The sequence below is a fragment of the Aquila chrysaetos genome, chromosome Z (assembly GCF_900496995.4).
Source record: "Aquila chrysaetos chrysaetos chromosome Z, bAquChr1.4, whole genome shotgun sequence".
In the NCBI taxonomy this organism is placed as follows: domain Eukaryota; kingdom Metazoa; phylum Chordata; class Aves; order Accipitriformes; family Accipitridae; genus Aquila; species Aquila chrysaetos.
Genome location: NC_044030.1, coordinates 2,741,274 through 2,762,151, shown reverse-complemented (window position 1 = coordinate 2,762,151; position 20,878 = coordinate 2,741,274).

Here is a 20,878-nt window from a genome sequence, read left to right as displayed (position 1 = left end):
ACCTCATCCCCATAACACACATAAAAGTATTATGTTTTTCTCCAAGAAACTCACCGAGGAAAAATTATGACTGTAAGAACTTTGTTGGGAAAAAAAGAAAACATGAACCTAAAAGTTTAAACTGCCTGCAGAGGTCACGAATGCTCCCATAGTATAAATAATCATGGTTTTAATGGTATTGAAGTGCACCTACAGCTGCAGAGAAAAAGTATTGCTTTCCCCTCAAACAGCATGAACAGCCTCTCTGGCCTCTCTTGTTCCTGTGGATGCACAAGTGTGGGCATCTTGAAGTGTTTTCAGCAAATCCATGCCACTTATTCACCAAGCTCTGTGCAGCACTGTGTCCTGGGAATTAAAAGCTGACACGCCACAGCTATATTTAGAGTGAGGATAAGTCCGAAGGAGCTCGTGTATAATGAACTATTGTATTCATGAACTTTTTTTTATTTGTGCAAAATACTTCAGTGCCTCTTTGTTAGAAGGACACTTGCTGGATTTGGAGATCTCTGCGGAAAACCATGTTGTAGTAGTGGGGCTGAAAGAATGCAAGTTGTGCTTGGAGTACCGGGGCTTTATCATGGAGAAAGCCCCCTCTTGCTGTATATGCATACTGGTGGGCTGATCCTGTGAATGTGGGCTTAGTAAAGAACTGAAAGTTTCTAGCAACAAGAAGGGGTTTTTTGTTTCTCTCTTTTATATGTTTTCTTTCAAAGGCCTGTGGTTTGCAATGTTTGGTGAAATTCATAAAAAATGACATTTTGGTAAACAAATGGTTGAACTTGAAAACCTTATTGATAGATATTGGGCTTATAATTACTACAGTTTTGCCTACAGACACTCTGCGGATATTTGCCATCCTCTAAAAGTACCTTTAACATCAAATTTAAGATTTCAGACCAGCAATATTTTTTAGATTGTTTTCTTAGTTTCAGTGTCCTACAGCTTTCCACAGGACCAAGAATGAAGGTCAATTTTCATCCGAGTAGTTGCCAATATATGGAAAATTTAGGTAAATAATTTGTTGTTCTGACCTTTGTGATTCTAGGTATAACATGGAAAGTTCCTGAAAATTGTGACATCTGAGCTTAGATTCTGTCATATGAAAGAAAAACAGATGGAAAAGAGCAAAACTAATATGACTCCTTCGTTTGAAATATTTTTGCATCTCTGTCAGGCAGAAGTGGACTCTGATCCACTGAAAAGAAATTTCTGTACCATCATTTAGGGTGCCCACACAACACTGCCCATTTTCTTTACATTTGCCTCAGGCTTCATGGGTCATGCTTGTACTTCAGGGCAGAAAAGGGTGAAGACAGACATGCAAGGGACAATTGTTTTCAGATGCAGCAAAAAAATCACTCCACCTAACCCAATCAAAACATGTTGATTGGAGAAAAATATCTCTGATACTTCATTTTTTTGTAGAACAAATTAAAATGTTAATGTCCCAGAACTAATCCCCAGTACTAAACTTCGATGTATTCAAGGAATCGTTTTATATACACTTCCCTGAATAAGAACTTTGGGAAAACCTTGATTGTTACTGAGCAGATATTACAATTATACATGTGTATTTCTTTAAGATCCTGTTTTGGCAAACATAAGCACAACACCCACAATCACCTGGATGTGCATTTAGAATAAAATTAAAGCACAGTTCCACCGGAATTGCAAAAGAATCTGAAGTTTGAAAAAGTCGTTGCAATAAGCTTAGTGAGAAAACAGCCTTAGTAAGATTCCTCACCACCTGAATTTTATACTAAATTCCTCAAACAGTTCTGCTTCAGGTTGGCTGAAGTTGAAGGGATAAACTCAGTTTGATCAAATTATGATTATGATGGCAAAACAGAATTTTTCACTAGTGCTTGTAGATCCTTTGACTAAATAAATTTTATAGGACTAAAACAAGTTGTATTGAAACTAATGCTTGTAGAGAAGACAAAGTTATCAGAGGGTTCAGGTCCTGGAAGTAGGGTGTATCTATTCTACTCAAGCAGAGACTATGAACTTGTCTTAAAATGCAATGTCTGTTATTGACTAGTGATGGGATTTCTTTAGGTTTAGAAAAATAATTTAGGGCTGGGATACATTTATAATGCCATTACTTCCTTTGAGAAATGTGTTTTAATACCAAGTAGTAGACAAAAAAGTGGATATTGAAATACAATATACTGACCTATACTTTTACAGAATGTTACATCAATGATCTCACAAGAACACTGAGAGACTGCCTTGTGATATACTTGAATCAGTGATATGACAGAGCTCAATATATTATCCAGCTTCCAAATTAAAACTGACTTAGTCAAACCAAGTTCAGTGAGCATGACTTATTTTCCATCAGATGTCCACATAAATACCAGTCTCCCTTTAGGCCTACTGCCTGTGCAGTAACATCTCTTTCATGGACCATTATGCAGATAGGATGCAATAGAAATTAAAGATCTAAGTTTAAAAGGCTTAAGGTTACGACTGTAAGACTAATGGGAAAGATGTGAATGACATGATTATATCTGAGGTGGACCCCAGCATTTAGAAGAACAAAGAATATCGTTAGGCTACCTTTAAGCCAGCATGATGAGCATGTTATCCAAGGTTACTTTTCTCTCCACAATCTCCTTCCTGGCCCCAGGCAACAGTGGCAGTTGTGTTGCAGGCATGTAAGGTCATCCCTGGTCCCACATAATACTTACAGAGCTGTTCCACTCCTACACTGAGCTTAAGCTCTCAGCCCATGAGTGCCTCAGAAACACAGTTCAAAAAGCACTGGGATTCCCCTAGGATGGCATGGCCCATTATGATCCTTGGCTTTACAACAGATAACTACCCACCCCTATCAAATTCCAAGGTTCTGCTAATCACGCCTGTCTATTATGTCTGCCTTGGTGTATAACATCCGAAGTAGGAGGCTTGCTCCACTACTCTGCACATAAACTAAATCTCTGTTTCCTCCATGGGGCTGTGGAAGTTCCACCACTTCAGTGAATGAATCCAATAGCTGAGGCTGGAGGGGCATGTTCCTCTTAACGATGCAGCTGGGCTACATCTGGATCTTGGTAAACCTGAATTTTAGTTAATTTGACAACTTCTTTCTGCCCTCAAAGCTATCTCTGTCCTATTGCTTTAAACCTTGCTTACATTCGTTGTAAACTTCAGGATTCCGTTTATTACCCAGTTGATAGCAACAATGCTTTAGAGGAAATCGATCATCACTTTTCAAGTTTCAGCTGTGAATTACTGAAATATGAGAAAATATAAGACCCTTTCTTCACAGTAATTTTTCATCCACAGCAACACAGCAAGTACGCATTCCACTCTTTCTAACCTGAAGCTAGTGAAAGCAGACCACATAAGTCAGCTGTGTTGTCACTTCCTCTTTTGGCACTTGTAATGCAAAGATGGATCATCCACATGCACAGTTTTGAAGACTTTGCTAGCAGCCCCTTCACCCCTTTCTTCATTTTCCACTAATATCTAGCTGTCTGCCATTATCATCTTGATCACGCGAACAGAGTTTTGCATTTATAAATTGTTGATAGCTCTCCATTATGATCTTTTTCAGCACAAGCTAAAGTGCTTCAGCATCTAGATCATGTCCAAATACATATTAAAACTTTCATTCAACAGTAGGCCCAAACAATCCAGTTTCTTTAAAACAGAACTTTTTCCTTAACTTCTGTATGGTGAAATTATGATGATCATTCCGCTTTCAAAATCGAAATTGCAAACATAGCAAATAAACTTTTTTATTATTTTCAACATTAAAAAAAAAATCACATGGACAGATCTTTAGGAGGAGCTTAATTTAAATTTCACCAGCATTCTCCTGATAGACCGTGGTGTTCGGTTGTTATCTTAAATATAATGTGTCCCTTAGTACAAGAATAAAAACGACTGAGAATCAGCTCTGCCACTCAACAGAATGATGGGGGAGGGAAGGAGGAGGAACAGCAGAATAAAGACCAGATTTTAGGGGAGATATTAAAAAACATACCAGTGATATATTTCTAGCGACTTCAGTCTTGTAATGTTTCACTGTGTTCTCAATCCAGTAAACAACAGCTAAAATTAGCACAATAATTTGGAAATTATGGTATAAAAAGAACAAGTGGAAAAACTCAACAGAACAGGGCTCCCAATGAATCTGAGTACTACTGATTAACACTAGTTTTTGAAATGTTAATTAGTTTTACACTTAACAGCTTGTCATTGTCTAAAAGGGCATAGGAGCAAACCTTCCAGAGTGAAGGCTGAGGAGTTTTTAACTCCTTGGTGACAGGAATTGGCGCACATTCCTTTGCTCTCAATAGCACCATGAGCAGACAAGAATTAATTAGCTTTGGTGATCAGTAAGATAAAAGAATGTAAGTATCTGAATTAGTTAGCAATGACAAGAGGGTGAAAGAAATATTAAGTAAATTAAGATGTACAGAGTAGTTACTGTCCACGAGTTAACTCAATCCCCTTTATCAGGACTGAGAACTTTCCCAAAATATGAAATTATCTCCCCATAAGAACGATGTCTAACAATGTCTGTAATTGCTTTGTTCATTTAAGTGCAACTTGATGGCACATTAAAGACTGCGATGTATGCAAAATTGAAGAAAGTAGAAGGGATTAGATAATGATGATGTAGGAATATGTTTATTCATTATATATTTCAGTTTAAATCATTGCTTTGAAATCTTTGAGAATGGGGCAGAGGTGGGGTGCCCCTAAACATATTTTCCTCATATTTTTCTCTATGTTCAATGAACTAAAATCTGGAACAAAAGAAAAAGTTTTGTGACTCAATAACATTTTCTCCTGTGCTTCATATACAAATCACAAATCACAATCTAGCTGATAATGCCTCAAATGTTAAGCTATAGATTTATGGGCCAGATGTGAAAAATCACGGAGCAGGGAGGTAGAGCCAGCCCAGCTAACTTTTCACAGTCATCCGCTGAGCACGAAATGCTGATCTACCTTCATCCCCCAAAAGTCACATCCCTGGAGCAGGGAGGGGGAACAGGCTGTGTCACTGCCTGTTTTGCATGTGTTTCTGCAGGCTTGATTCTCCCAGCCTGTAAGTAGAGCGAATTTCTTGCGCACTAAGTTCATGTATACATTTTCAGTTACCAGAGAAGTGCAAAAATGCAACGTTAAATTTGAATTAGACAAACCCATAAACACTCCATTTAGGTTTCAGGTTGGCCACAAAGCTCAGAGAATTTGGCAAAGCAAACACAGCATCTACCCACTGTCTGTGCTATGGGAGTGATATCCTGTCGTGTGGAAGTAGTCTTGGCTTGTCCCTGTAGTTTGCTGAACACCTTTCTAGATTATTGCAATTTGCAGCATTTGACAGATTTCAGCAAAAATAGAAATTCTTTTACTGGTTCAAGTTTCTGTGTGAAGACTTCAACCAGTTTCACTTTGCAAACAGGCCTAATATTGTTTCCAAATGCAGAATTTGTGGTGTAGAGGATTATTATTTTTTAATTTTTTTTTTTTTTTGAGGGGATGCTCTGGTAGCGGTTATTTTAGTGAAAAACACTATTTACCCTGTGAAATATTTTACTTCTTTTTGTCATGTGTTTTTCCCCCTCTCCCATGAGGTTTTGAAATTAGTAAGCTCCAAGTGAACTTTGGCTAAATTTAAAACGATTAATTATGGAACGTGGTACGTCTGAAAATCCTCTCATCTCAATTCCTCCATTTCCCAGAAAAACTCAGCTAAGGGAAATGTGACATGTAACCTAAATCATATCAGGAGACTAAACATTTTTATTGAAAAAAAATAACCTTACTGTGTTCATAAGCTTAAAAATTTCAAGTCTTTATTCTCTTGCATGCACATTTTCAAGAGAAACAAAAAGGCTGGAAATGTTTTCAGAAACTGCATAAGCTGCATTATCTATGTACAATGTGGGTATAATACTACATTGGTCAGCAACTATAATGTAAAAGGTAATGTGTAAGAGTTTTATATGCTTCTCAGAACTATAAAGGAAGTGTGAGTGGATTTTAAACATTTTGATTAGCACCGCAAAGATTTTAATGCTTTATTTAAACAGTTTGCTATAGGGCAAACACATTTGGTAGACAAGTAAAATGAAAGTACGGGCATCAGTTTCCCTGTTTTCTATTAAGTAATGTTGCGAAGTAAGCAGAAGTTGGATTCAGATATCAGATAATTATCTCCACACTATGTGTCACAGTAAATAATTTTAATTGGTTTAACTTCAGGGACCATTACTGGCCTAATTAGAAACATGAAAAGGCTACAAGTATTAGGAAATATCCTGAAGGAATGAGAACATTAGCAATTCTGTCAAGCCATTTTTAAAATAGTACACAGTAGCAGTCACATTTCAGTAAAAGGCAGATTACTTGAAAGGTGCTTTTAGGAAAACAGTACTTGTGGGTTTGTAATAAGAGAAGTCTGTGGGCAAGCATAGAGAATTTGTAGTGCTTGGCATGTATTATTACTGTGTTAAAGATACACTGATCTTATTCTGATTGCCATTTTTAAAGACACAGGTTAACTGTGTGCTGCACAGGAATTATGAGAGCTTGGGGGCAGTGAGGAAGCAGGAGGAGTCCCCATGGCAAGCAAGTTCATTTGGTTAAGAGAAAAACAAAACAAAACAAAACAAAAAACTAAACCCATGTTGTGTGGAGTTTGGAAGGGTGGGAAGTTTAGAAAAGTTTCATCAAAAATAAGTATCAGCTTCTCCAGTGCTTTGGTGGAGCTGTGCAAAAATTACTTTTGAGCTTTTCACTCTCCACCTCTCTGGCTCAAGTTTTTGGATCTTCCGTGCATATCCACACTCCAAATGAAATCACGAGGCAGTGATCTTGTGCTGAAGGATACCTTCTGGTTTAAGCACTTCCACAGCTTCTTGTGCTGTGTTTCAAAACTTTCTAGCCTCTGCAGAAAGCCCCCACGGCTTAGAGGTCTGCTCTTCGACTCATCTGTCACTGAAAGCCAACGGGCAAGCAGTGGTGAGCTCAGGAGGAATTATTTAACAGAGCTCAGATCTCAGTACTAAGTTGTTCCCTCTTACAAAAACCAAGACACAGAGCTTTCCTCCACTTGCACTGAACTTCTTGCTGTAAACATTATAAAAAATTTGAATATACCCCATTGCTTTAATAAGCATGTGGCTGGCTTCGGATTTGCTCTGCCACTGCACTTGATTTGTCTAGTTGTTCTGCTTTCTAAGGGTTTATTAACCACTTAACTCCTTTCTGGGGGTTATTCACTTTTTAGTTGTGACTGAGCACCACCAGATGAGTTGCAATTGTATGTTTTTGGAGGCTGGGGTTGAGGGAAGGAGGGAAAACATGCTAATGAATAAAAACTCATACAAGAATTGCTGCATAATCCGAATGAGTTGTTCGGTCAGGTCCTTATCCTCTCTCCTGCAGTGTTTCATATAATGTGCCTGAGGTGGCACAAGAAATACTACAGAGGAAAATTTTTATGACAACCTTAAGAGAATGAGCATTTGATTAGTGTTATGCTCCACATTTGCCGATAGAGGCAGGGAAAACAATTGTGAGGGAGGAACAGCGATGGGGACAGCCGATCACCTAGGGTGTTTTACTGCTGGAGAACAGCATCAAAGATTTAAGCAGCACGTGCTGCCTGAACAGTTGATCAACACCTGCCACCACTACAGCAAGGGATATTTTTATTGATATTTATAAGAATACCTCAAAGCTATGCAGATGTAAAATATATGTATAATCTTTTCACTATTAATCTCTATTCTTCTATTAACCTGTGGGAATTCTGCTATACACACACTTAGCCAAAAATACATTCCCAGTGTTGCTCATCTAAATCTTAATAACGTTCAGTGTCAATTCATTCTATAGGCTGTGCACCACCTAATGAGATAACTCCTTTTGTATTTTTATCTAGTTTCAGCGAACATTATTCTGTTCTCGTAGAAGAAGGGCTTAGTCTACCTTTTTTGTAACTCTGCTTTGTCAGGTCTTTCCTGTCCCCTACTAAACAAAACAGGTTCAATCCTTACAGACTACCTGCATAATATTGCCTTGTTCTGCCTGAGCTTTCTGTTGTATACCTCTAAATAATGCCTTATAGAGGTATCATCACAAAGCCAAATGTACTATATGAGGGTACATCATTTTCCACCGAACATTGTTTTCAATTTATATTCAGTTCCTTCTGTAGCATCACCTGATTTACATTTTTGAAGACCATTACTCATTGAACAAAAGTTCCCATTGATTTAGCAAGTGTTCTTCTGATGGAAGAGTGCTTACTATGCTTAAAATGTGAAAAAGGCCAATAGATCATGCATGAGATAGATACAAACATAACTTCATCTAGTACATTGGTGTGAATACAAGGAAGCAGTGAAACTGCTGAAACTGCTGAAACTGAGAGTTGCTTTAGGTAATGAGTGCATATGTAAAACTCTGATTTTGTCAAACTAATGAATATACCAGCATGGTCACATAAGACTTAGAGAAAGGAATTTCAGCAAAATGGCTTTTTGTGACTGCTTTGCTTTCCAGCTATATTTTCTGAAAGGTTTAAATGGTACCTGGTGTCTTTTCCTACTTAACCTGAAAAGATATCACAGCAGCAGAGGTTAGGAGTCTACAAGAAGGTGATTTGGCATATATATAGTAAGAATTTTCCTTTAATGACCTCAGGTGAAAATTCCCAGAGGCAGAGCACAAACCATCCCAGTTATACACTTGATAAAAAATGACTGCATGGTGAGGTCCGCATGGAGCCCCTTTACCACGGGCTGACCTCTGCCTCCTGCCTCATCCCACTGAACAAGGACATGGCTCATGGCTCACAACCCAGGTGTTTTCATACTGCTCTGTGATGGGCTGAGTTTCATGTTTTGAAACCATCATACCCACATGAACTCAGAGCAGCCTCTGACTGTCCCCTCCACTTCCTTCACATAAGGAAGATGAAGACATACTTTTTATATATATAAATATAAAGATATCTAGATCTCTACACATATACAAAGATCTATGAAATAAATGTAATACAGACAATAAGGAAAAGCCCGGAAAGCTTCCCACAAAAGACCATACAAACCAGAAGAATGGGCCAATCGCTCATGAATCAGAAAATTTTATTTCAAGGTACATGTCAGACATAGAAGGCGGGTGGTGTGAAGCTCCCCTTGCCCACAGTTATGAGACCCTCCAGCTGCCTGGGGGACCAACAGCATAGGACTGTGTGTGCTTCCATGCCCATATGTGAAAGGCTTTGTGGAAACAGACAGAAACCTCTGGCAGAGTAGCTACACAGGCAAAGCACAGAGAAGTGCTGCAGTGTGCTCCTGTCGCTATCTGGGCCTGTGGCTGCAAAAGGCAAGATAACAAACAACAGGGTAGCCACACTCCATCATACAGCCGTCTCCTCTGAACGGCTCTACCAGACTATTGATTCCTTAACTTTGTGTCAGTGTCGCTATGGAAAGTTGCAAAACCATGGCTGTGTGCCTGAGGATGGGACTGTTACATGCTCTGGTGCTCTCCTTCTCTGGGACTGCACGTGGAAAAACAAGAATAACAAACAACAGGGCAGCCAAAATCCATCATGATGAAATCCCATGCCCAGGGCTCTGCCAAACTCTTGATGCCTTAAATTTGTATAAGAGTCCTTGCAGAAACTCTCAAATCTCTGTCTGTCTGGATGAGGATGGGAATGCGTGCCAATCTGGTCCTATCCTGTCTGGGCATGCAGGACTGAAAAGCAGAATAACAAAAAAAAGGGCAGCTACCTTACGTCACCATGGGCATCCCGTACGCAGGACTCTGCCAAGCTCTTGAGTCCTTAACCTTGTGTCATTATCCTTGTAGAAAGTGACAAATCTCTGGCTATGTTGCTGAGGAAGGGAAATGGCTATGGTCTGGTCCTCTCCTTGTATTTTTGTGTGGCTGTAAAAGGCAGGATGACAAAAAACGTCAGACACACTCTGTCACCACGGACATTCCCTACCCAGGGCTCTGCCAGACTCTTCAGACCCTAACCTTTTGTCATTGTCCTTGTAGAATGTGGAGAATCCCTGGCTGCGTCGCTAGGAACGGAAGTATGCCGTGGTCTGGACCTCTCCTTGTCTGGGTGTGTGGCTGTAAAAGGCAGGATAACAAAAACCACATCAGACACCCCCCATCACAACAGACATCACGTACCAAGGGGTCTGCCACACTCTTGAGTCCCTAATCTTGTGTCAATATCCATGTAGAATGTGGAGAATCCCTGGCTGTGTTGCTGAGGATGGGACACTGCCATGGTCTGGTCCACCCGCTTGTCTGGGTGTGTGGCTGTAAAAGGCAGGATAACAAAAAACACATCAGACACCCTCTCTCACAACGGATATCCCATTTCCAGGGCACTGACAGACTCTTGAGTCCCTAACCATTTGTCAAAGTCTTTCTAGAAAGTGGCGAAACCCTGGCTGTGTCACTGAGGATGGGACACTGCCATGGTCTGGTCCTCTCCTTGTCTGGGTGTGTGGCTGTAAAAGGCAGGAAAAAAAAATACAGGTCAGACACCCTCCGTCACCACAGATGTCCTCTACCCAGGGCTCTGACAGACTCTTGAGTGCCTAACCATTTTTCAAAGTCCTTGTAGAAAGTGGCGAAGCCCTGGTTGTGTTGCTGAAGATCAGACACTGCCATGCTCTTGCCCTCTCCTTGTCGGGGTGTATGGCTATAAATGGTAGGGTAACAAAAACACTTCAGATGTCCTCTGTCACCATGAACATACCCTGTCACCATGGACATCCCCTACCAAGGCCTCTGCCAGACTCTTCAGTCCCTAACCTTGTGTCCTTTTCCATGTAGAATGTGGAGAATCTCTGGCTGTGTCGCTAAGGACAGGAGTAAGGCATGGTCTGTTCCTCTCCTTGTGTGTGTGTGTGGTTGTAGAAGGCAGGATAACAAAAAACACATCAGACACCCTCCATCACCACAGATATCCCATACCCAGGGCTCTGACAGACTCTTGAGTCTCTAACCATTTGTCAAAGTCCTTCTAGAAAGTGGCGAAACCCTGGCTGTGTCGCTGAGGACAGCACACTGTCACGGTCTGGTCGTCTCCTTCTCTGGAAGCGTAGATGTAAAAGGCAGGATAAAAAAATCACATCAGACACCCGCCGTCACCACAGCCATCTCATACCCACAGATCTGCCAGACTCTTGACTCCCTAACCTTGTGCCATTGTCGTTGTAGAAAGTGGCGAAGCCCTGGCTGTGTCACTGAGGACGGGACACTGTCATGGTCTAGTCACCTCCTTGTGTGTGTATTTTGCTGTAAAGACAGGATAAAAAAACCACATTAGACACTCTCCGTCACCATGGACATCCCACACCCAAGGATCTGACAGACTCTTGAGTCCCTAACCCTTTGTCAAAGTCCTTGTATTATGTGGAGAATCCCTGGCTGTGTCGCTGAGGACGAGAGTGCACCATGGTCTGGTCCTCTCCTTCTCTGGGTGTGTGGCTGTAAAGGCAGGATAAAAAAAACAGGTCAGACACCCTCCATCACCACATACATCGCCTACCCTGGGATCTGCCAGACTCCTGAATCCCTAACCTTGTGTCATTCTCATTGTAGAAAGTGGCGAAGCTCTGTCTGAGTCACGGAGGATGGGACACTGCAATGCTCTTGTCCTCTCGTTCTCTGGGTGTGTGGCTGTAATGGCAGGATAAAAAAACCACATCAGACATACTCTGTCACCATGGATATCCCCTACCAGGGCTCTACCAGAATCCTGAGTCCCTAACCTTTAGTCATTGTCCTTGTAGAATGTGGAGAATCCCTAGCTGTGTCACTAATGAAGGGAGTAAGCCATGGTCTGGACCTCTCTTTGTCTGGCTGTGTGGCTGTAAAAGGCAGGATAATGAAAAACAGATCAGACACACTATGTCACCATAGCCAACAGCTATCCAGGGCTTTGCCAGTCTCTTCAGTCCTTAACCATGAGTCATTGTCCTTTTGGACGATGGCAAAGCCCTGACTGTGTCACTGAGGAAGGGACGCTGCCATCGTCTGGCCCTCTCCTTGTCTTGTTGTGTGGCTGTAAAAGGCAGGATAACAAAAAACCAGATCAAACAGTCTCCATCACCATGGACATCACCTACCCAGGCCTCTGAAAGACTCTCAGTCCTTAACTTCATGTCTTTATCCTTGTAGAAAGTAATGAAGCCCTGGTTGTGTCATTGAGGATGGGACACTGCCATGGTCTGGTCCTCTCCTTGTCTGGTTGTGCGGCTGTAAAAGGCAGGAAAAAAAAATCAGGTCAGACATGCTCTGTCACCACAGACATCCCCTACCCAGGGCTCTGCCAGACTCTTCAGTCCCTAACCATTTGTCACTGTCCATGTAGAATGTGGAGAATCCCTGGTTGTGTCGCTGAGGACGGGAGTACGCCATGGTGTAGTCCTCATCTTGACTGGGTGTGTGGTTGTTAAAAGGCAGTATAACGAAAAAAAGGTAAGACACGCTCTGTCACCATGGTCATCCCCTACCCAGGGCTCTGACAGACTCTTCAGTCCTTAACTTTCTATCATTATCCTTGCAGAATGTGGCGAAGCCCTGGCTGTTTGGCAGAGGATGGGAAACTGCCATGGGCTGGTCCTCTCCTTGTCTGGGTGTGTGGCTGTAAAAGGCAGGATAACAAAAAACCACGTCAGACACCCTCTGTCACCACAGACATCCCCTACCCAGAGCTCTGTCAGACTCTTGAGTCCCTGTGGCTTGTTGACGTTGGCTGAACACCAGGTGCCCACCAAAGCCATTCTATCATTCCCCCCTCCTCACCTGGACAGGGGAGAGAAAATATAACAAAGGGCTTGTGGGTCGAGGTAAGGACAGGAGAGATCATTCACCAGTTACCGTCACGGGCAAAACATACTCAGCTTAGGGAAAATTAACTCAATTTATTACCAATCAACCAGAGTAGGGTAATGAGAAATAAAACCAAATCTCAGAACACCTTCCCTCCACTCTTCCCTTCCTCCTGGGCACAACTTCACTCCCAGATTCTCTACCTACCCCCCCACCCAGTGGTGCAGGGGTACAGGGAAAGGGGTTTACCTTCAGTTCATCACACGTTATCTCTGCTGCTTCATCCTCCTCAGGGGCAGGACTCATCCCACTCTTCCCCTGCTCCAGCGTGGGATCCCTCCCATGGAAGACAGTCCTCCACGAACTTCTCCAATGTGGGTCCTTCCCATGGGCTGCAGTTCTTCATGAACTGCTCCAACATTGCTCCCTTCCACAGCGTGCAGTCCTTCAGGAGCACACCGCTCCAGCGTGGGTGCCCCAGGGGTCAGAAGTCCTGCCAGAAAACCTGCTCCGTGGGCTCCTCTCTCCACAGATCCGCAGGTCCTGCCAGGAGCCTGCTCCAGCGCGGGCTTCCCAGGGGGTCACAGCCTCCTTCGGGCACCCACCTGCTCCGGCGTGGGGTCCTCCCCGGGCTGCAGGTGGAGATCTGCTCCCCCGTGGACCTCCCTGGGCTGCAGGGGGACAGCCTGCCTCACCATGGTCTTCCCCACGGGCTGCAGGGGAATCTCTGCTCCGGCGCCTGGAGCATCTCCTCCCCCTTCTTCTTCACTGACCTGGGGGTCTGCAGGGTTGTTTCTCTTACATGTTCTCACTCCTGTCTCCGGCTGCCGTTTCTGTCTGTCTCAGCAACTTTTTTTTTCCTTCTTAAATATGTTATCACAGAAGCGCTACCACTATCGCTGATTGTCTTGGCCTTGGCCGGCAGTGGGTCCGTCTCAGAGCCGGCTGGCATTGGCTCTGTCGGACACAGGGGAAGCTTCCAGCAGCTTCTTACAGAAGCCACCCCTGTAATGCCCCCCCCCCCCCCCGCTACCAAAACCTTGCCACACAAAGCCGACACAGTCCCTAACCTTTTGTCATTATCCATGTAGAATGTGGAGAAGCCCTAGCTGTGTGGCTGTGTTGCTGAGGACGGGAGTAAGCCATGGTCTGGTCCTCTTCTTGCCTGGGTGTGTGACTGTAAAAGGCAGGATAACAAAAAACACATTAGACACCCTCTGTCACCATGGATATCCCATACCCAGGGCTCTCACAGACTCTTGAGTCCCTAGCCGTTTGTCAAAGTCCTTCTAGAAAGTGGCGAATCTCTAGCTGTATCGCTGAAGTCTGGACCCTGCCATGGTCTGGTCCTCTCCTTGTCTGGGTCTGTGGCTGTAAAAGGCAGGATAACAAAAACAGGTCAGACATCCTCCGTCACCATGGACAACCCCTACCCAAGGCTCTGCCAGACTCTTCAGTCCTTAGCCTTGTGTCATGGTCCTCGTAGAAAGTGCCAAATCTCTGCCTCTCTGGCTGAGGTCCGTATTGCACCATGGTCCGGTCCTGTCCCTGTCTGGGCCTGTGACTTTAAAAGGCTGGATAACAAACAATGGGGTAGCCACCCACCATCACCACGGGCATCCCCTACCCAGGACTCTGCCACGCTCTTGATTCCTTACCTTTTGACAGTTTTGTAGAAGGTCGCGATTCTCTAGCTGTTTGGCTGACGACAGGAGAGCGCCGTGGTCTGGAGCCCTACCTGCCTCGGCCTGCGGCTGAGAAAGACTGGATAGCAAACAATGGAGCAGCCACCCTCCATCACCATAGGCAACCCTTGTCCAGGGCTCTGCCAGACTCCTGAGTTCTTAACCTTGTGTCAGAGTCCTTGAAGAAAGTTAAGAATCTCCAGCTGCATGGCTGAGGTCAGGATTGTACCATGGTCTGGTCCTTTGCCTCTCTGGCACTGCTTCTGTAAAAGGCCGGATAATATCAGCAAACAAAGGGAGCAGCCATTCTCAGTCGCCCTGGACAAACCCTGCCCAGCGCTCTCCCAGCCTCGGGCCAAGGCTGTCAGTCCCACATTTGCCTGCCGCCCAGGAAACGCCCTCCCCATGGCGGCATGGGCCACCACCCGCCTGCTGCCCACTGTGACAACTGTTTGGTGCCAACAACTGGTGTCATTTTTGATCCCTTAACTTTGCGCCGGTGTCCTTGCAGTACTGACAAACTCTCTGGCTCTGTGGCTGAGAACAGGATTGCTCCATGGTCTGATTCTCTCCTTCTGCGGCCTCCAGCTCTGGAAGACAAAGGAGGAGCAGCTGCCTTCTGTCGTGTCATGGGCAACCTCTGCCTCCTTGTCCCGGCTCAATAGCCCTTCCCTCCCCTCCCTGCTCCCACCTGAGCTCCCCCTCACCTGCCCGCTCTGATTTGCCACCACATCACCGGGACGAGCCAGGGCTTTTGGCTGCCCAGGAAAAAAGGGCTGTCACTCCCCAGCCTTGTTAAACACCGTGGGATTGACAAACCCGCTAACTCAGGCCCGCAGGGAAAGCGGCTGACATGGAGAGCCGTCTCTCTCTCCTTCTGTGTGGGGACAGCCTCTCAACCTGCGGCTGCGGTTACCCCACAGCCCCTGACCCTCCTATCCCACCCCACCTCCCACCGGCCTCCATCTTGCTGTCGGGGCCGGGGCAAGAGCGAGGTGGAGCTCAGCGTGAGGGTGGAGGTAAATAAATCTTAGAATCACAGAATCATAGCATCACTTAGTTTGGAAAAGGCCCTTAAGATCACCAAGTCCAACTCTTAACCTAATACTGCCAAGTCCTCCGCTAAACCGTGTGCCTAAGCGCCAGAGTATCGGAGGTGCGGCCTCACCGGTGCCGAGTACGGGGGGACGATGGCTGCCCCGCTCCTGCTGGCCGCACTATTTCTGATACAAATGTGGCGTCTAAACACTGGGGAGCAATTCAGGTGCTTCACATACTGACCTAGTGCCACTCTGGCAGTCTTAAAGACTAATATCCTATGGATATACATGAAGCTGGCAGATAGGACACAGGACCTTGGCAAAATGTGTGCGCCTTTAGATCAGCCAGGAGGGCATCTCACGTTGCACTCAATGTTTAGTGTAACCCCAGCCGTAACGCCTACAAGCCCACCACCTCCGTGCACGGGCGGTCAGCTCACACCCGGCTGCGCAGAGGAGGCTCAGGCGTCTGGAAACATGCTCCACAGCGTCACTTCAGGGGCTGCGAGAAGCCTCCCCTGGCCTGGAAGCTGCTCTGCTTTGGGGGGGTCTCAGGCACCACAAAGCCCTCCCAAATGGCACTGGGTATTTTGTCTGTTAGGAACGGAACGCTCTCCGTACAGATTCGTTCATGTGCTTGAAGCGAGGTCTGCAGTGCACTTTGGATGTCCTAGGTGTCGGAGGGTATCCCCAGATGCCACCTCAGAGACCTCCCATAGATTCTGCGTCATACAGAGCAGCTCTATGTGGATGTCTTGGAGAGTCTTTGATGTGGCTCTACATAAGTGTTTAGACTTTTTTTAAACAGAAGAGTTACTCAGCAAAGTCCTCCTCTAAGAAGACAGGTGTTTTAATTGCCAGGTCAGCATCTGTCCTTAGCTAGAAGGATTTTCAAATGAGCCAGAATTTCCCTTCCTTGTCAGTCCAGTGCTTCACCTTCAAGAAATGAGTGTTTTCATTCTGTGTATGCTTAAAAGTTGAAGAGAAGTTACCCCGTAAAAGAAGGTCCAGCTGGTAAACCTGCCCTAGGAGTCCAGTTAAATTCAATGTTTATTCTATGCCCTTTATTTGACTTCAATAATGTTTTGCTATCATGAAACCTATGGTAGAGTACGAAAAAAAAAGTTGTACCCTTAGAGGATAGTTCCTTCTACCAAGTTAGTGTAATCCTTGGAGTCCACTGTAGACCATAGCATGCTTATGTGGTGGTTGTGGGAAGTGTTAAGGTATGATGAAACATAGAAAAAAAAAAAAGAGAGAATGTGGTATCTATCTTTCTTCTCTTAAGCAACTTTGCCAAGTATCCTGGATTGTACTCTGTAGGAACATACTGGCCCCACCTTGAGTTTCACCATATCATTCACAGAAGTGCTGCCTAAATAATGATCCATCAAAAAAGAAAATTCTTTCCTGGCAAAGAAGAAAATATGGTTTCACCACCTTTATAAATTTAGAATTATACGTAACTCTATAGCTCAACTTCTTGGACTTTTTTTTTCCAAAAATGCAGTAAGAATTTGCAGTCATTTTATTTTCTCCTTTCTTGTCTAAGTTTCATTCATGTGGGATTCATTGTTTCATCCCTGTGTTGCTGGTTTGCATCTGAAAGTGATTCTGCATTTTCAGGCTAGGTTTTTCCAAACACAGTAGAGCTGAATCAGAATTTATATCTGTGACTATCTCCAAGTTTCTTTATCTGTTCAAGGCAGCAGGTTTCTTATCTGACAGCCTTATAATTATGGAAGTAGCTGAATATTAATGATTCAGTGCTTACATAAACAACTGGCCTTGGAGAAATCTAATGAACTAACTTGCAGGATTTGATTTTGCCTAATTAAATGTAAATAATGTTTAATGTTGTATGTGACAGGATTTCTCCGGAAACTTATGGAGTTTTTTATGTAACCAAAGTGCTATTATGAATGCAGAATGGGGGCCATACTAAACATAATGAAATTGTATGTCATGTTTTGTTTTCAGTAGTTATCCGTCTATCTCTTCAAGTAGAAAACAGAGAATATTTAATATCTGATGCAGCCTGTGATACTGGGTATCAGGAGATGTTTGAACTATGCATAACCACATGCTAACCTCTGAACTGCTTCTTCTCTTTCTCTCAAAGCTGGTAAACTATGAGCCTGAACAAAATTTTTCAATCAATCACAATCACTTTGGTATCAACCAAAACCCTTCAATGTTTACCTTTTTTCTTCCTTTCTGCAGTGTTACATGTCAGCAATCTGAAGTGTATTTGTTCATTAGACATAAATCAGGTAGAGCTGGATCATCAGATGCTGGGTCTCAGTTTCATTGCAGAAGGACATTTTGTAAGTGAGATCCAGAGTAAAATGCAGCATAATCTTTTGCCATCGGTTATGATAGGCTGATTTACCTGACCTGATTAATCCACTTTAAAACTACTGTACTTACAACATGTATGTGTATATACATGTTTGTAAGTGTACATACACAAGCATGTGTATATACTTATTAGTGTGATTTTGGTGTGTGCTGTTATTCTGAGCATTCCTTTAAAATAACTTCAAATACTTCTGTACAAGGATTTAAAACCTTATTGAAAATATGCTTTTTCATCTGAAATGGGGAAGGTTTTGTAGCATGGTACATTTAACTTTTTACATGTGTGTATGAACCTGTTTGCCATATGAGCAAGAATCCCAGAAGGATGGACCTAGTCACCTTTGGGGAAAGACTATGGCAGCTATTTTTATTCCAGTCTGCACTTCTCCATGTGGTGTCTGTGCAATTCTGGTAACTAAATTGTGACAGTCCTACCAGACTGTCTAGGAATATGCACACCTCAATTTTCTTATTTCTATAAGTTCTTTTTAGAGGCAGAAAGGAGTTAAGATTGTTGTCTGGGATCAGAGCCCTGAAGAACGCTAGTCTTCATTCAGCTGCCTGAATGAGCTATCAATAATTGAATAAGGCCATTACCTGAGGAAGCCACCTTGGATAAGGTAATACGAAGCAGCATCCAATGGACATTATCTTTTATCAAAGAACTTTTCCCCTCCCTTCCCTTTCCACTCTGCAGGAATCTTGAAAGAAAACTATGCAACTAAACCATGGGAAGATACTGTATGGGAGAACAAGCATAGTCGCCCAGAAAAGAAAAAGGTAAGATGTGTAGTGTGTCTCCTATGTTTTTATGGGACTTGAATACATTTGTCCTAAGTCTTTGTCCTACACATCTACAGAATCTTTTAAATCCTGATAAACAGAAAATGGTTTTGATTATGTTATTCCACAGCTGTAAAGTTGTCAGTACTTCCCTTACAAGGGTAAGTCCTCATATAACTGTACCTGATGACAACGAATTAAATAAATATGCTGTCATTCCATGGACATTCTTTAAGAGTTAAAATCAAGCAAAAAGTTGACAGGCTTTGCTCTCATACAGGACCTAGACAAGGACAAGTTTTCAGAGTTGCTTCAGGAATGTGCATAAATGTCCCTGTTAAAAGAAAAATCTTTGGTATTTCAAACCCTGCTGCTTCTCAGTCAGGCCCAGTGAAGAACTGGTACTCTATATTTTGGTCCCATGTTCTGCCTTATGTTAGTGTGGCCCAAACAGATACTTTCAAATGTTTGGATTTCGTTTGCAGTGGGCTTACAATTGAACCTGTTGGATTTAAACAGATTTTATGGTAGTGATATACATACATGAGATCAAAGCCAGGATCAATACATCTTTGTCTGGTTGATGGGTACTCCCAGATGGATTTTTTTAGGTGTGATTGTTGAGGCTAGGGATGGTACTGCTGGCATTTTTTTATCTTTCAGCTGTTGTGGCTCCTGAAACATTTGCTGCTTTCTGTTCTTTCCTTTTCCCCTTGTGTTCCTGAAGACAAATCCAGGTCATCCTCCAATCACTAGAAAAATTCTGACTAAATGATACTAATGACATGATATTAATGAGTAATATTAATATGTGTTCTTTCACAAAGGAAAACTAGTAAAAAATATGGGCTATCTTCATCTCTCATCGTTTTTCTGCTATATCTTTTTCTTTTATTGTTTTATTGGATATTTCTATCACTGTACTTTTTTTTGTCCCCAGTTTTAGGACTATATTTTGACTCTTTGAGTAATTTTTCTATTTATTCTATAGAATCAGATTTTTTTAAATTGTATTGTTTATACATCCATTTCTACATAGACTTTCAAAATGAGATAAAGAGCTGAGCTCTACTCTGACCTAGTTTTGGTGATTTGGCTTTATTTATTTTTGTGTTTTCCTCCTCATTCCCACTTGACTGCACTGAGTTTCCATTAACTTTCTATTCTAAGTGCAAGTGCTGATGAGTACATGAGTAAGATTGAGCTACAGAGCCAATGATGTGGAAAGCTGAATTAGATGTTCAGTAACACCCTCAAACATGCACATGTATATGCAGTGAGACACATTTACTTTGGCTGTGGGCACAAAGCAGGCAAAGCCACAGAGAACTGCAATTCTGCCTTTTTTTTTTTTCCTTTTCTTTCTTTTTTCTCAAGCAAAGCAAAAAGTCAGGCTTTTACCAGTTTGTGATTATCTGCCCTGTCCTGCTGAGAATTCATTTCAGTGGAAACAGGCTTTGTTTGCATTCATATTGTGTGTATAAATATCATTGTATAATTATGATCCAAGGACTTGTAAGTGAGACTTGAGACAGGGCAAACACTGTAGGGAGATGAGCTGGTTAGAACCTGTCAAAGTACTGCAATGAGAATTAACAACTAGGTCTCGATACTCTTGTAGTTTTCAAGGTGTTATTTGCTGTATTGCACTTCAAAAATGTGTGTAAGCATAAAAACATATGCTTTCAAAAGCAAAAGTATTTGAAAAAAACATTACTTTTATGTGCTTTCCAGTATTTTCAGCATGCACTATAACACTTTTGTCTTTCTTACCAGCAATATTCAGAGATTTTATTTTAATGAAACCTTCCATGTTTTAGTTCTAGAGTCACAAGAACACATCGCAATTTTAAATTTTACAAACATAAGTAAAACCCACAGCACAATGGGCATGAATTACTTCCATTTGGTGGAATTTTCTAAATACTCTATAAGGGACTTCTGATATAAAATAGCTATTTCATGTGAATCCACATTCAGATGTACAGCAGAATACTGCTCAGACACTGTAAGTCATTTTAAATCAGCTTAAACCTTCCTCAAAACCCTTAAATAGTAATGAAATTGAACATGCATGCAAGGCACCTTGCTTTGCCCTCCAGCAACTTTAGTCACTGGTCTGCTTCTTGCTATTTGTTCCCCATGTAACCAGATCACCACTTC